Source organism: Hordeum vulgare, chromosome 1H, assembly GCF_904849725.1.
Source record: "Hordeum vulgare subsp. vulgare chromosome 1H, MorexV3_pseudomolecules_assembly, whole genome shotgun sequence".
Lineage (NCBI taxonomy): Eukaryota > Viridiplantae > Streptophyta > Magnoliopsida > Poales > Poaceae > Hordeum > Hordeum vulgare.
The window spans coordinates 13,994,816-14,009,244 of record NC_058518.1 but is presented as its reverse complement, the minus strand read 5'-3'; positions in this window follow the sequence as shown (position 1 = coordinate 14,009,244).

Sequence of the window (14,429 nt, the reverse complement as noted above, 5' to 3'; positions counted from 1 at the left end):
GGACCCCAAGGCAAGGCCCCCTCCCTCCCACCTATATATACGGAGGTTTTAGGGCTGATTTGAGACGACTTTTCCACGGCAGCCCGACCACATACCTCCACGGTTTTTCCTCTAGATCGCGTTTCTGCGGAGCTCGGGCGGAGCCCTGCTGAGACAAGGTCATCACCAACCTCTGGAGCGCCGTCACGCTGCCGGAGAACTCTTCTACCTCTCCGTCTCTCTTTCTGGATCAAGAAGGCCGAGATCATCGTCGAGCTGTACGTGTGCTCAACGCGGAGGTGCCGTCCGTTCGGTACTAGATCGTGGGACTGATCGCGGGATTGTTCGCGGGGCGGATCGAGGGACGTGAGGACGTTCCACTACATCAACCGCGTTCTCTAACGCTTCTGCTGTACGGTCTACAAGGGTACGTAGATCACTCATCCCCTCTCGTAGATGGACATCACCATGATAGGTCTTCGTGCGCGTAGGAAATTTTTTGTTTCCCATGCGACGTTCCCCCTCAATACCTCCTCGGCAATGGCGCCAGAAAAATGCTGACGTCAGCTGTGCTTCCCTAGCAATGGCTCCAGAAAAGGATTGATCCTGCAATCTCTGGCGTTAGCTAGACGAATGCTTATAACAACCACCTTCTCCTGCAACGGCACCAGAAGAATGCTGATAGCACTCCCCGACAATAAAACTGGAAGAATGTTGTTGATGGCCCACCAGCGCGTGGTTTCGTAGCAGTTTTCAAGGGTAAAGTATTCGACCCAATTTGTAGATCGCCGGAAGGAGGTGAGAGAATACTCTTGAGTATTAGCAGCTGAATTTTTCGGATATAACCACACCTGAAAGATTAGTATCTGCAAGCACAATAGTAACAACAAAGTAATATGATAACAACGATGTCAGAAACGATCTGTTGACAACAGACTATTCCTAACGATTGTACCAATGGCACCTTCATTGCCGCGTCGACGGAAGTTGTAAGTTCCCGTCAACGGTCGGTAGATCAACAGTGTAGCAGGTAGTAGCAGTGTAACGAGCAATAGCAGTGGCAAGTAACAGCGGTAGTGACAGCAGTAGCAAGCGACAGTAGTAGCAAGTAGCAACAGTAGCAAGCGACAGTAGTAGCAACAGTAGCAGCAGAGCAAAACAAGCAACAGCAGTAGCAGCAGAGCAAGACAAGTAGCAGCAGCAGTAGGACAAACTCGTAGGCAATGGGTCGGTGATTTGTTTGGATGCAACAGTAGGACAAACTCGTAGGCAATGGGTCGGTGATTTGTTTGGATGATATTCATCATGCAACAACTATAACATGGAGAGATATGTGGCTAGCTCCCGTTCGTCAATGTGATGTAGGCATGCATTCCGTCTGTCGTCATACGTGCTTAGGGAAAAGAACTTGCATGACATCTATTGTCCATCCCTCCCGTGGCAGCGGGGTCCAAAAGGAAACAACGGGATATTAAGGTTCTCCTTTTAATAAAGAACCGGACCAACGCATTAGCACTTGGTGAACACATGAACTCCTCAAACTATGATCATCACCGGGAGTGGTTCCGGTTATTGTCACTCCGGGGTTGTCGGATCATAACACATAGTAGGTAACTACAACTTGCAAGATCGGATCTAAAACACACATATATTGGTGACAACATAATAATTTCATATCTGAAATCATGGCACTCGGGCCCTAGTGACAAGCATTAAGCATGGCAAAGTAGTAGCAACATCAAATCTCAGAACATAGTGGATACTAGGGATCAATCCCCATCATAACTAACTCGATTACATGATAGATCTCATCCTACTCATCACCGCCCAGCGAGCCTACGAATAGATTACTCACGAACGACGAAGAGCTTCATGGAATTGGAGAGGGAAGAAGGTTGATGATGACGATGGCGACGATTTCCCCTCTCCGGAGCCCAAGACGGACTCCAGATCTGCCCTCCAGATGAAGAACGGGAGGTGGCGGCGCCTCCGTATCAAAAACGCGACGAAAACTTCTCTTTTTATTTTTTCTCGGACGAAAGACAACTTATAGAGCTGGAAGTGGGGGCGGCAGGTGCATGTGGGCCCCACAAGCCTGCCCACCGCCACCAGGAGGGGTGGTGGCGGAGCAGGGGCTTGTGGCCCACTGGCCCACCCCCTGAGGTGGAATTTGGTGCAGGTATTTTTTATATTTTCCAAAACTGCTCCCCGTAAATTTTCAGGACGTTTGGAGAACTTTGATTTCTGCACAAAAATAACACCAAGGCAATTCTGCTGAAAACAGCATCAGTCCAGGTTAGTTCCATTCAAATCATGCAAATTATAGTCCAAAACAAGGGAAAAAGAGTTTGGAAAAGTAGATACGTTGGAGACGTATCACCTACCACATGTTAAATATCAACCTCTCAACAATGCCATGAAAACCTTCAACCTGTTCAACCTAGCAAACCACTGATTGGCTATGTTACCGCTTGCTTAACCATGTTGTTAGCGTTGCTAGTTGCAGGTGCAGTTGCTTCCATGTGATAACATGGGTTCCTTGTAATATCACCCTATTAAATGCTATTTAATTTAGTGCACCTATATACTTGGTAATAGGTGGAAGGCTCGGCCTTTCTAGCCTCGTGTTTTGTTCCACCTTTGCCCCCTTAGTTTCGGCTACCGGTGTTATGTTCCATATTTGAGTGCTCCTAACACGATCGGGGTTGTTATGGGGACCCCCTTGATAATTCGTTTTAGATTAAAGCTGATCTGCCAGGACCCAACTTTGGTACTACATTTGCCTAATAACTAATGAACTGCATAGGGAGTAATTAACCCGAGGAAATTTAATCAACCCCCGGGCCAGTGCTCCTCATGAGTGTTGGTCCAAAATGGACAGACTGCGGGGCCACAACGGGGCAACTCGAGGTTTGGTACCTGTAGGCTTTTCCATCTGTCGTGTCCTCAGAACGAGATATGCGGATCCTATCGGGATCGTCGACACGTCGGGTGGCCTTGCTGGATTAGTTTTACCTTTGACGAGATATCTTGTGCATCGGGATTCTCGTGATGCTTTGGGTAATCTCAGAGTTGAGGTTTTCCACTAAGGAATTCGATGAGATCGCGAGTGTCGTGATCGAGGATTTCTATGCGGCTTGTGGTAATTTGTGATGGACTAGTTGGAGCACCCCTGCAGGGTTAAATCTTTTCGAAAAGCCGTGCCCGCGGTTATGTGGCAACGTGGAAGCTTTGTTTAACACTGGTTCTACATAACTTGAAGTTAACTTAATTAAAATATGCCAACTGTGTGCGTGATGACCCACAAGTATAGGGTATCAATCATAGTCCTTTCGATAAGTAAGAGTGTCGAACCCAACGAGGAGCAGAAGGATCTGACAAGTGGTTTTCAGCAAGGAATTATCTGCAAGCACTGAAATTGTCGGTAACAAGTGATTGTGTAGTGAGATGATTCGTAGCAAGCAACAAGTAACAAAAGTAGCAACGGTGCAGCAAAGTGGCCCAATCCCTTTTGTAGCAAGGGACAAGCCTGGACAAATTCTTATAGGAGGAAAAACGCTCCGGAGGACACACGGGAATTTCTGTCATGCTAGTTTCATCATGTTCATATGATTCGCGTTCGTTACTTTGATAGTTTGATATGTGGGTGGACCGGCGCTTGGGTACTGCCCTTACTTGGACAAGCATCCCACTTATGATTAACCCCTCTCACAAGCATCCGCAACTACGAAATAAGAATTAAGACAAAGTCTAACCATAGCATTAAACTAGTGGATCCAAATCAGCCACTTACGAAGCAACGCATAAACTAAGGTTTAAGTTCCTGTCACTCTAGCAACCCATCATCTACTTACTACTTCCCAATGCCTTCCTCTAGGCCCAAATAATCGTGAAGTGTTATGTAGTCGACGTCCACATAACACCACTAGAGGAAAAACAACATACAACATATCAAATTACCGAACGAATACCAAATTCACATGACTATTATTAGCATGACTTATCCCATGTCCTCGGGAACAAAAGTAACTACTCACAAAGCATAATCACATTCATGACCAGAGAGGTAGTGAGTAGCATCAAGGATCTGAACATAAACTCTTCCACCAAATAATCCAACTAGCATCAACTACAAAGAGTAATCAACACTACTAGCAACCTTACAAGTACCAATCGGAGTCGCGAGACGGAGATTGGTTACAAGTGATGAACTAGGGTTTGGAGATGAGATGGTGCTGCTGAAGATGTTGATGGTGACGAGTCCCCTTCGATGAGAGGAGTGTTGGTGATGACGATGGCGACGATTTCCCCCTCGGGGAGGAAAGTTTCCCCAGCAGGATCGTCCAGCCGGAGCTCTAGATTGGTTCTGCTCAAGTTCCGCCTCGTGGCGGCGGTGAAACCACGAAAAAGCTCCTCCTTGATTTTTTTTCCTGGACGAAACCCTTCATATAGGAAAAGAGGGGGGTGATGGCTGCTGTGTATCCCTTGCAATGGCGCCAGAAATAGTTGTGTCGACGGCACCAGGAATCCTTCAGCTGTGGCTACGCCTTAAGGGACTTCCTAGGCAAGTATGCAAAGGATTTCCCCCATGGCCTTGGAGCCTTGCATTGGTGTTCCCTCGAAGCGGAAAGGGTGATGTAGCACAGCGACAGTAAGTTTTTCCCTCAGTTTGAGAACCAAGGTATCAATCTGGCGGAAGAGTATCTCAAGATCCTGCACAAACACAAAAGCTTGCACCCAACGCTATGAAGGGGTTGTCAATCCCTTATAGATTGTTTGCCAAGTGAGAACTGGAAGCAACGAAGTAACAAAGCAAAGTAAAAGCGGACTTGTAAATGATGGATGTGAATAGACCCGGGGGTCGTAGTGTTTACTAGTGGCTTCTCTCATAAAAGCAAGTAGACGGTGGGTGAACAAATTACTGTCGAGCAATTGACAGAACTGGGCACAGTCGTGACGATATCTATGCAATGATTATTTCTATAGGCATCACGTCCGAAACAAGTAGACCGATACTTTCTGCATCTACTACTATTACTCCACACGTCGACCGTTATCCAGCATGCATCTAGTGTATTAAGTCCATAAGAACAGAGTAACGCCTTAAGCAAGATGACATGATGTAGAGGGATAATCTCAAACCAATGATAAAACTCCCATATTTTTACCCTTGATGGCAACTGCTTGATGTGTGCCTTGCTGCCCCTACTGTCACTGGGAAAGGTCACCACATGGAAGAACCCAAAACCAAGCACTTCTCCCATTGCAAGAATCATAGATCTAGTTGGCCAAACAAAACCCAAGACTCGAAGAGACTTACAAGGATATCAAATCATGCATATAAGAAATTAGCAAAGACTCAAATATATATCATAGATAATCTGATCACAAGTCCACAATTCATCGGATCTCGACAAACACACTGCCAAAGAAGATTACATCGGATAGATCTCCATGAAGATCATGGAGAACTTTGTATTGAAGATCCAAGAGAGAGAAGAAGCCATCTAGCTACTAACTATGGACCCGTAGGTCTGAAGTGAACTACTCACGAGTCATTGGAGGGGCGATGATGATGATGAAGAAGCCCTCCACGTCCAAAGTCCCCTCTGGCAGGGTGCCGGGAAGGGTCTCCAGATGAGATCTCGCGGAAACGGAAGCTTGCGGCGGCGAAAAAGTATTTTCGAGGCTCTCTCGATTTTTTGCAGAATATTCCGGAATATATAGGCGCAAGACCTAGGTCAGGGGGCGACCAGGGTGGCCACAAGCTTGCCCACCACCGCCTCCCCCCTGGTGGCGTGGTGGGAGCTTGTGGGATCCATGGAGCCCACCTGGGTTGGCCCAAAGGCCCCCTGGTCTTTTTCTGTTCGGGAAAAAATCATTTCGGGTTTTTTATTCTGTTTGGACTCCGTTCCAAAATCACATCTGAAAAGAGTCAAAAACACGGAAAAAACAGGAACTGGCACTTGGCACTGAATTAATAAGTTAGTCCCAAAAAGATATAAAAGGTACATAAAACATACAAAGAAGACAAGATAACAGCGTGAAACCATCAAAAATTATAGATGCGTTTGAGACGTATCAAGCATCCCCAAGCTTAACTCCTGCTCGTCCTCGAGTAGGGAAGTGATAAGAATGATTTTTTGATGCTTTCATGCTACCTAGCATAGGTGTCCTTTGTAATTCCTCTTATGTGACGTGAATGTTCAGATCCATTAGGTTCAAAACAATAGTTTGCTATTGACGTGGAGACAATAATAATTCAAGCAAACTAGCAAAGTAATCATGGACTTTCAAAATAACAAGGCCAAAAGAAAGTTATCCCTACAAAAGCATATAGTCTGGTATGCTCTATCATCATTGCACAACGAATTTAAATCATGCACAACCCCGGTATTGGCCAAGTAATTGTTTCACACCTTTACTTTCTCAAACATTTTCAACTCTCACGCAATACATGAGCGTGAGCCATGGTTACAGCACTATAGATGGTGTGGAATGTAGTGGAGGTTGCAAGACAAAAAGGAGAAGATAGTCACATTAACTAGGCATATCAATGAGATGTGGAGATGCTCATCAATAGATATCAATGCGAATGAGTAGGGATTGCCATACAAATGATGCACTAGAGCTACAAGTATGTGAAAGCTCTTAAAGAAAACTAGTGGGTGTGAATCCAACTTGCTTGCTCACGAAGACCTAAGGCAATTTTGGGGAAGCCTATCATTGGAATATACAAGCCAAGTTATATAATGAGAATTTCCCACTAGCTATATGGTGGTGACAAAACGAGAGACTTTCAATCATGAAGATCATGGTGCTCAAAAAGCACAAGTGTGGAAAAAGTGGTAGCATTGTCCCTTCTCTCTTTTTCTCTCATTTTTTTGGTGGGCTCTTTGGCCTCTTTTTTTTATGGGCTTCTTTGGCCTATTTTATTTCCTCACATGGGACAATGCTCCAATAATGATGATCATCACACTTTCAACTCAAAACTAAGAGCAACTATGACTCTATATGGAATGCCTTCGGTAGTGTACCGTGGCAATGATCTAGCATGGCATAGACATCAATGGAAACATCATGCTAGCTATCTTACGATCGTGCAAAGGCAATGTAGACGTGGTGGCACATATCATGGTGGTATTTGCATGGCAATATATCTCGGAATGACTTTAAAAAAGCCATAGTATATAGGTATGGTGGATGTTTTGAGGAAGGCTAATGGTGGGTTTTGTGCACCGGCGAAAGTTGCACGGCACTAAGAAGATAGTGATGGTGGAAGGTGAAAGTGCATCTAAACCATGGACTCAACATTAGTCATGAAGAACTCATATACTTGTTGCAAAATTTCTATTAGTAATCGAAACAAAGCATTCAACGCATACTCCTAGGGGAAGGGTTGGTAGGTATAAACCATCGCGCGATCCCGACCACCACGCAAAGGATGACAATCAATAGACTAATCATGCTCAGATTTCATCACATAGCGGTTCACCATACGTGCATGCTACGGGAATCACTAACTTCAACACAAGTATTTCTAGATCCACAACACCTTACTAGCATGACTTCAATATTACCATAACCACAACTCAAAACTAATTGAGATGAATCAAACTTCTCTAACTATTCAATGCACATGAAGGTGGAAGTTTTCGTATCCCTTTGGATAACTACCCCTTTTGAGACTACTTTCAAAGCATAGATCAACTACCAAGCCACGCACCGCTGTGCTCTAAAAGATATGAGTGAAGCACATAGAGCAAAAGTATCTAGCTCAAAAGATATAAGTGAAGCACATGTGAGCTGAATTGTCTACCAAAAGATATAAGTGAAGCTCGACAAAATCACGGTGTGTGCATGTCTCTCTCTCTAGGTGTGCAGCAAGGATGATTGTGACACAACAAAAATAAAGGACTCCTACGATACAAGACGCTCCAAGCAAAAACACATAACATGTGGTGAATAAAAATATAGCCCCAAGTAACGTTACCGATGGATTGAAGACGAGAGAGGGGATGCCTTCCAGGGGCATCCCCAAGCTTAGGCTTTTACGGCATCCTTGAATATCTTGGGGTGCCTTGGGCATCCCCAAGCTTGAGCTCTTGCCACTCTTTATCTTTTTGTCCATAAGAACTTCACCCAAAACTTGAAAACTTCACAACACGAAACTTAAACAGAAACTCGTGATAACATTAGTACAAGAAAGCAAACCACCACTTCCTTAGGTACTGTAGAAAACTTAAATTCTACTTGTGCTGATGTTGGGTTACTGTATTTTCAATCTTCCATGGCTAATACCCCCCGATACTATCCATAGTTTCATCAAAATAAGCAACCAACACAACAAAAACAGAATCTGTTAACAGCAGACCAGTCTGTAGCAATCTGTATGTTTTGTATACCTCTCGTACTTCAAAAATTCTGAAAAATTATGACAGTCTGAAGAATTTGCGTAGCAATCAGCAGAAAAAATAATCAACTCAAAAGCTCTTACAAATAAAATGAAAATTCTTTTCGTGAGCAGAAAGTTTCTGTCTTTTCCAGCATGACCAAACGATCATCCCCAAGACTAATCATAACGGTTTTGCTTCGCGCAAACGCAAAAAGAAACACAAAAAACACAATCATAACAGAATTATGCAAGTGTGGAAAACATAAAACAGAAAGAAAAACGATAGATTCGTTGGGTTGCCTCCCAACAAGCGCTTTTGTTTAACGCCCTTAGCTAGGCATTCAATGATGCTCTCACAAAAAGACAAGAATTGAAACACAACGAGAGCATCCTAAAGCATGTGAAAATCACATTTAAGTCTAACATACTTCCTATGCATAGGAATTTTATAGGAAAACAAATTGTCAAGACAACCAATAGCTGTCATATGCAAGGAAGAAGAAAGAGACAAGAGCAATCTCAACATCACGAGAGGTGATTTGGTAACATGAAAGTTTCTACCAAAATATTTTACTCTCTCATAGCAATTACATGTGGGATCATATTCAAATTCAACAATATAGCTATCCCATAGGATATTATTTTTGTGATCCACATGCATGCAAAGTTGACGCTCTTCAAAAATAGTGGGATTATCATCAACTAAAGTCATGACTTCTCCAAACCCACTTTCAATATCATTGCGAATATCATGTAAATCATGAGGTTTAAACAAATTTTCAGGATCATAAGAAAGATCATCACCCCAATCATGATTATTGCAATAAGTATTGGTCATAGCAAAACTAGCATCCCCAAGCTTAGGGTTTTGCATGTTTTTAGCATGATTGTCACTAGTAGGTTTTATAGTGAAACCATTGCAATCATGCTTTTCATCCAAGGAGCCCTCGTGAATCACTTCGTGAATTTCTTCATCGCGATTTTCAGATTCACACATCTCAAGCAAAACTCCATAGAAATAGTCAATTGTCCTCAACTCACTAGCAATTCGTTCAACAATAGTGGGTCTCTTAAAGAGACTAGCTAGTGGATGAGGATCCATATCACTAGATTTTCAGCAAGCGAAGATGCAAGCATATTGAGGGCACATGGCACACAAGCAAACAGAAAGCAAGCGAGAGAAAAGGGCGAATGAAAAAAGGCGAATGAAAACGGCAAATGTGAAGTGGGGGGAGGAAAACAAGAGGCAACTGGCAACAAAAGTAAATGCAAGAGAAGAGTTTGTGAGACCTACTTGGATAGATCTTGATTTCTCCTCCCCGGCAACGGCGCCAGAAATACTTCTGATGGCTGCTGTGTATCCCTTGCAACGGTGTCAAAAATAGTTGTGTCGACGGCACCAGGAATCCTTCAGCTGCGGCTACGCCTTAAGGGACTTCCTAGGCAAGTATGCAAAGGATTTCCCCCGTGGCCTTGGAGCCTTGCGTTGGTGTTCCCTCGAAGCAGAAAGGGTGATGTAGCATAGCGACGGTAAGTATTTCCCTCAGTTTGAGAACCAAGGTATCAATCCGGCGGAAGAGTATCTCAAGATCCTGCACAAACACAAAAGCTTGCACCCAACGCTATGAAGGGTTTGTCAATCCCTTATAGATTGTTTGCCAAGTGAGAACTGAAAACAACAAAGTAATAAAGCAAAGTAAAAGCGGAGTTCTAAACGATGGATGTGAATAGACCCAGGGGCCGTAGTGTTTACTAGTGGCTTCTCTCATAAAAGCAAGTAGACGGTGGGTGAACAAATTACTGTCGAGCAACTGACAGAAGTGTGCAGAGTCGTGACGATATCTATGCAATGATTATTTCTATAGGCATCACGTCCGAAACAAGTAGACCGATACTTTCTGCATCTACTACTATTACTCCACACGTCGACCGCTATCCAGCATGCATCTAGTGTATTAAGTCCATAAGAACAGAGTAACGCCTTAAGCAAGATGACATGATGTAGAGGGATAATCTCAAACCAATGATAAAAACCCCATCTTTTTACCCTTGATGGCAACTGCTTGATGTGTGCCTTGCTGCCCCTACTGTCACTGGGAAAGGTCACCACATGGCAGAACCCAAAACCAAGCACTTCTCCCATTGCAAGAATCATAGATCTAGTTGGCCAAACAAAACCCAAGACACGGAGAGACTTACATGGATATCAAATCATGCACATAAGAAATCAGCAAAGACTCAAATATATATCATAAATAATCTGATCACAAGTCCACAATTCATCAGATCTCGACAAACACACCGCCAAAGAAGATTACATCGGATAGATCTCCATGAAGATCATGGAGAACTTTGTATTGAAGATCCAAGAGAGAGAAGAAGCCATCTAGCTACTAACTACGGACCCGTAGGTCTGAAGTGAACTACTCACGAGTCATTGGAGGGGCGATGATGATGATGAAGAAGCCCTCCACCTTCAAAGTTCCCTCTGGCAGGGTGCCGGGAAGGGTCTCCAGATGAGATCTCGCTGAAACGGAAGCTTGCGGCGGCGGAAAAGTATTTTCGAGGCTCTCCCAATTTTTTGCGGAATATTTGGGAATATATAGGCGCAAGACCTAGGTGAGGGGGCGGCCAGGGTGGCCACAAGCTTGCCCACCGCCGCCTCCCCTGGTGGCGTGATGGGAGCTTGTGGGCTCCCTGGAGCCCACCTGGCTTGGCCCAGAGGCCCCCTGGTCTTCTTCCGTTCGGGAAAAAATCATTTCGGGGTTTTTATTCCGTTTGGACTCCGTTCCAAAATCAGATCCGAAAAGAGTCAAAAACACGGAAAAAACAGGAATTGGCACTTGGCACTGAGTTAATAAGTTAGTCCCAAAAAGATATAAAAAGGTACATAAAACATACAAAGAAGACAAGATAACAGCGTGAAACCATAAAAAATTATAGATACGTTTGAGACGTATCAGGGGGCAAGTGGGCCTGCAGGGTGCCCACAAGCCCTCATGGCATGGCCTGGGGGGTGGCGGCACCGTGCAGGCTTGTGGCCACCTGCACGCCCCCCCTCTGGCACTTCTTCGGCCCAGTATTTTTGATAAATCGGGAAAAAAATCCTCGTTGATTTTTACGGCGTTTGGAGTTGCGCAGAATAGGTATCTTAACTTTGCTCCACTTTCAGGCCAGAATTCCAGTTGCCGGCATTCTCCCTCTTCATGTAAACCTTGAAAAATAAGAGAGAAAAGGCATAATAATTGTACCGTGAAGTGAAATAACAGCCAAAGAAGCGATAAATATCAACATGAAAACATGATGCAAAATGGATGTATCAGTGCGTAACCGTGACTGTCTCTTTCGTGAGCTCCTTCTCCGATCGAGGACACGGTGGGGTTATGTCTGACGTAAGTAGGTGTTCAAGATCATTCATTTGATCAACCGTAGTTCACGTCCGCTATGCGTAGATCTTCCCCCTCTTATTTCTTGTACTCATAAGTTTAGCCACCAAATATATGCTTAGCCACTGCTGCAACCTCACCACTTAACCTTACCTCACCCATTAAGCTTTGCTAGTCTTGATACCTTTGGAAATGAGATTGCTGAGTCCCCTGTGGCTCACAGATTAGTACAACACCAGTTGCATGTACAGGTAAACATTACTTGATGCGAGCGCGTTGATTGTCATTTGGAGTTGATTCTTCTTCTTCTTCATCGATCTAGGATGGGTTCCAGGCCGGCAGCCTCGGATAGCAAGGATGGACGTCGTTTTTCTTTTCTCGTTTGTTTTCGTCCGTCGTCGGACCCTGCTCTTCTTCATGATGTTTATGTATTTTACTGATGTGACTCTGATGTAGCTTGTGGCGAGTGTTAGCCAATTCTATATAAATATCTCTTCTTTTCAGTACATGTACTTGTAACGATATCCATTCGTGCGACAGGACGAGATGCGCTTCTATCCCTGACAAGGCCCTCGTGCCCAATTGAGGATAGGGTCGCATCTTGGGCGTGACACCATCTTCATCCTAAACCTCCCATGAATTGATAAACCTTAGGTTTATAAGAACTTTGGGGTGATTCTTTGTTAATATAGTTGAATCATACGGTGTTCTTTCCTTGCTATCTTGATGTGATGAATTGAGTCTTTCCCTTTGCGGTTTTGTTGTGTTGGATTGGATTTCAGAAGACTTTATATATGTATTTCATGTGGATACCCAGGTGACAATGGAGTGTTCTACTGAGTCACTTGATATATGTTATGGTCATCAACTTGCGGACTCCCGTGACATTGGGGTGATCTATGCACATAGATTGATGCACGCTTTTGTCCTACTTTCTTTAATAGAAATCTTGGGGGTACTCTTTGAAGTTCTTTGTGTTGGATTGGATATGATGAATCTGAAATTGTTTGATGCATGTCGAATAATCAACTCACGGATACTTGTGGTGACATTGGAGTATCTAGGTGACATTATAGTTGGTTGATGCATATCATAGGTGTTATTTTAGTACGAACTCTAGGGCTTTTTGTGACACTTATAGCAATAACTCAATAGATTGAGGGAAAAGATAACTTTGAGGTGGTTTGCTACCTACAGAAATTTCTTCTTATGTTTTTCGGTTTATAAGAACTTTGGGGTGATTCTTTGTCGCACGTTGGGGGTTGGTTATATGATTCAGTTATGCTATCACTCTTGAGAGGTAGCACTAGTGAAAGTATGAACCATACGCCTTTTTCCAAGCATTGATATAACATTTTGCTCGCTATTTACTATTTGTTACCTTGCTGTTTTTATATTTTCATATTACAAAAACCTATTTCTACCATCCATATTACACTTGTATCACCATGTCTTCGCCGAACTAATGCATCTATACAATTTACCAATGTATTGGCTGGGGACACAAGAGATTTCTTGTATTTGATTGTAGGTTTTTTATGAGAGAGACCATTTTCATCCTATACCTCCCGTGAATTGATAAACCTTAGGACATGTTGGGAACGTTGCATGGGAAACAAAAAATTTCCTACGCGCACGAAGACCTATCATGGTGATGTCCATCTACGAGAGAGGATGAGTGATCTACATACCCTTGTAGACCGTACATCAGAAGCATTAGTGAACGCGGTTGATGTAGTGGAACGTCCTCACGTCCCTCGATCCGCCCCGCGAACTATCCCGCGATCAGTCCCACGATCTAGTGCCGAACGGACGGCACCTCCGCGTTCAGCACACGTACAGCTCGACGATGATCTCGGCCTTCTTGATCTAGCAAGAGAGAAAGAGAGGTAGAAGAGTTCTTCGGCAGTGTGACGGCGCTCCGGAGGTTGGTGATGATCTCGTCTCAGCAGGGCTCCGCCCGAGCTCCGCAGAAACGCGATCAAGAGGAAAAACCGTGAAGGTATGTGGTCGGGCTGCCGTGGAAAAGTCGTCCCAAATCAACCCTAAAACCTCCGTATATATAGGTGGGAGAGGGGGGACCTTGCCTTGGGGCTCAAGGAACCCCAAGGGGGTCGGCCGAGCCAAAGGGGGGAAGGACTCCCCCCCAAACCGAGTCCTACTTGGTTTGGTGGGTGGAGTCCTTCTTTCCTTTCCCACCTCCTCCTTTTTTTTTCTCTTTGATTTTTCTTCCAATGCGCATAGGGCCCTTTTGGGTTGTCCCACCAGCCCACTAGGGCTGGTGCGCCACCCTCAAGGCCTATGGGCTTCCCCGGGGTGGGTTGCCCCCCCCTCCCCGGTGAACTCCCGGAACCCATTCGTCATTCCCGGTACATTCCCGGTAACTCCGAAAACCTTCCGATAATCAAATGAGGTCATCCTATATATCAATCTTCGTTTCCGGACCATTCCGGAAACCCTCGTGACGTTCGTGATCTCATTCGGGACTCCGAACAACATTCGGTAACCAACCATATAACTCAAATACGCATAAAACAACGTCGAACCTTAAGTGTGCAGACCCTGCGGGTTCGAGAACTATGTAGACATGACCCGGGAGACTCTTCGGTCAATATCCAATAGCGGGACCTGGATGCCCATATTGTATCCTACATATTCTACGAAGATCT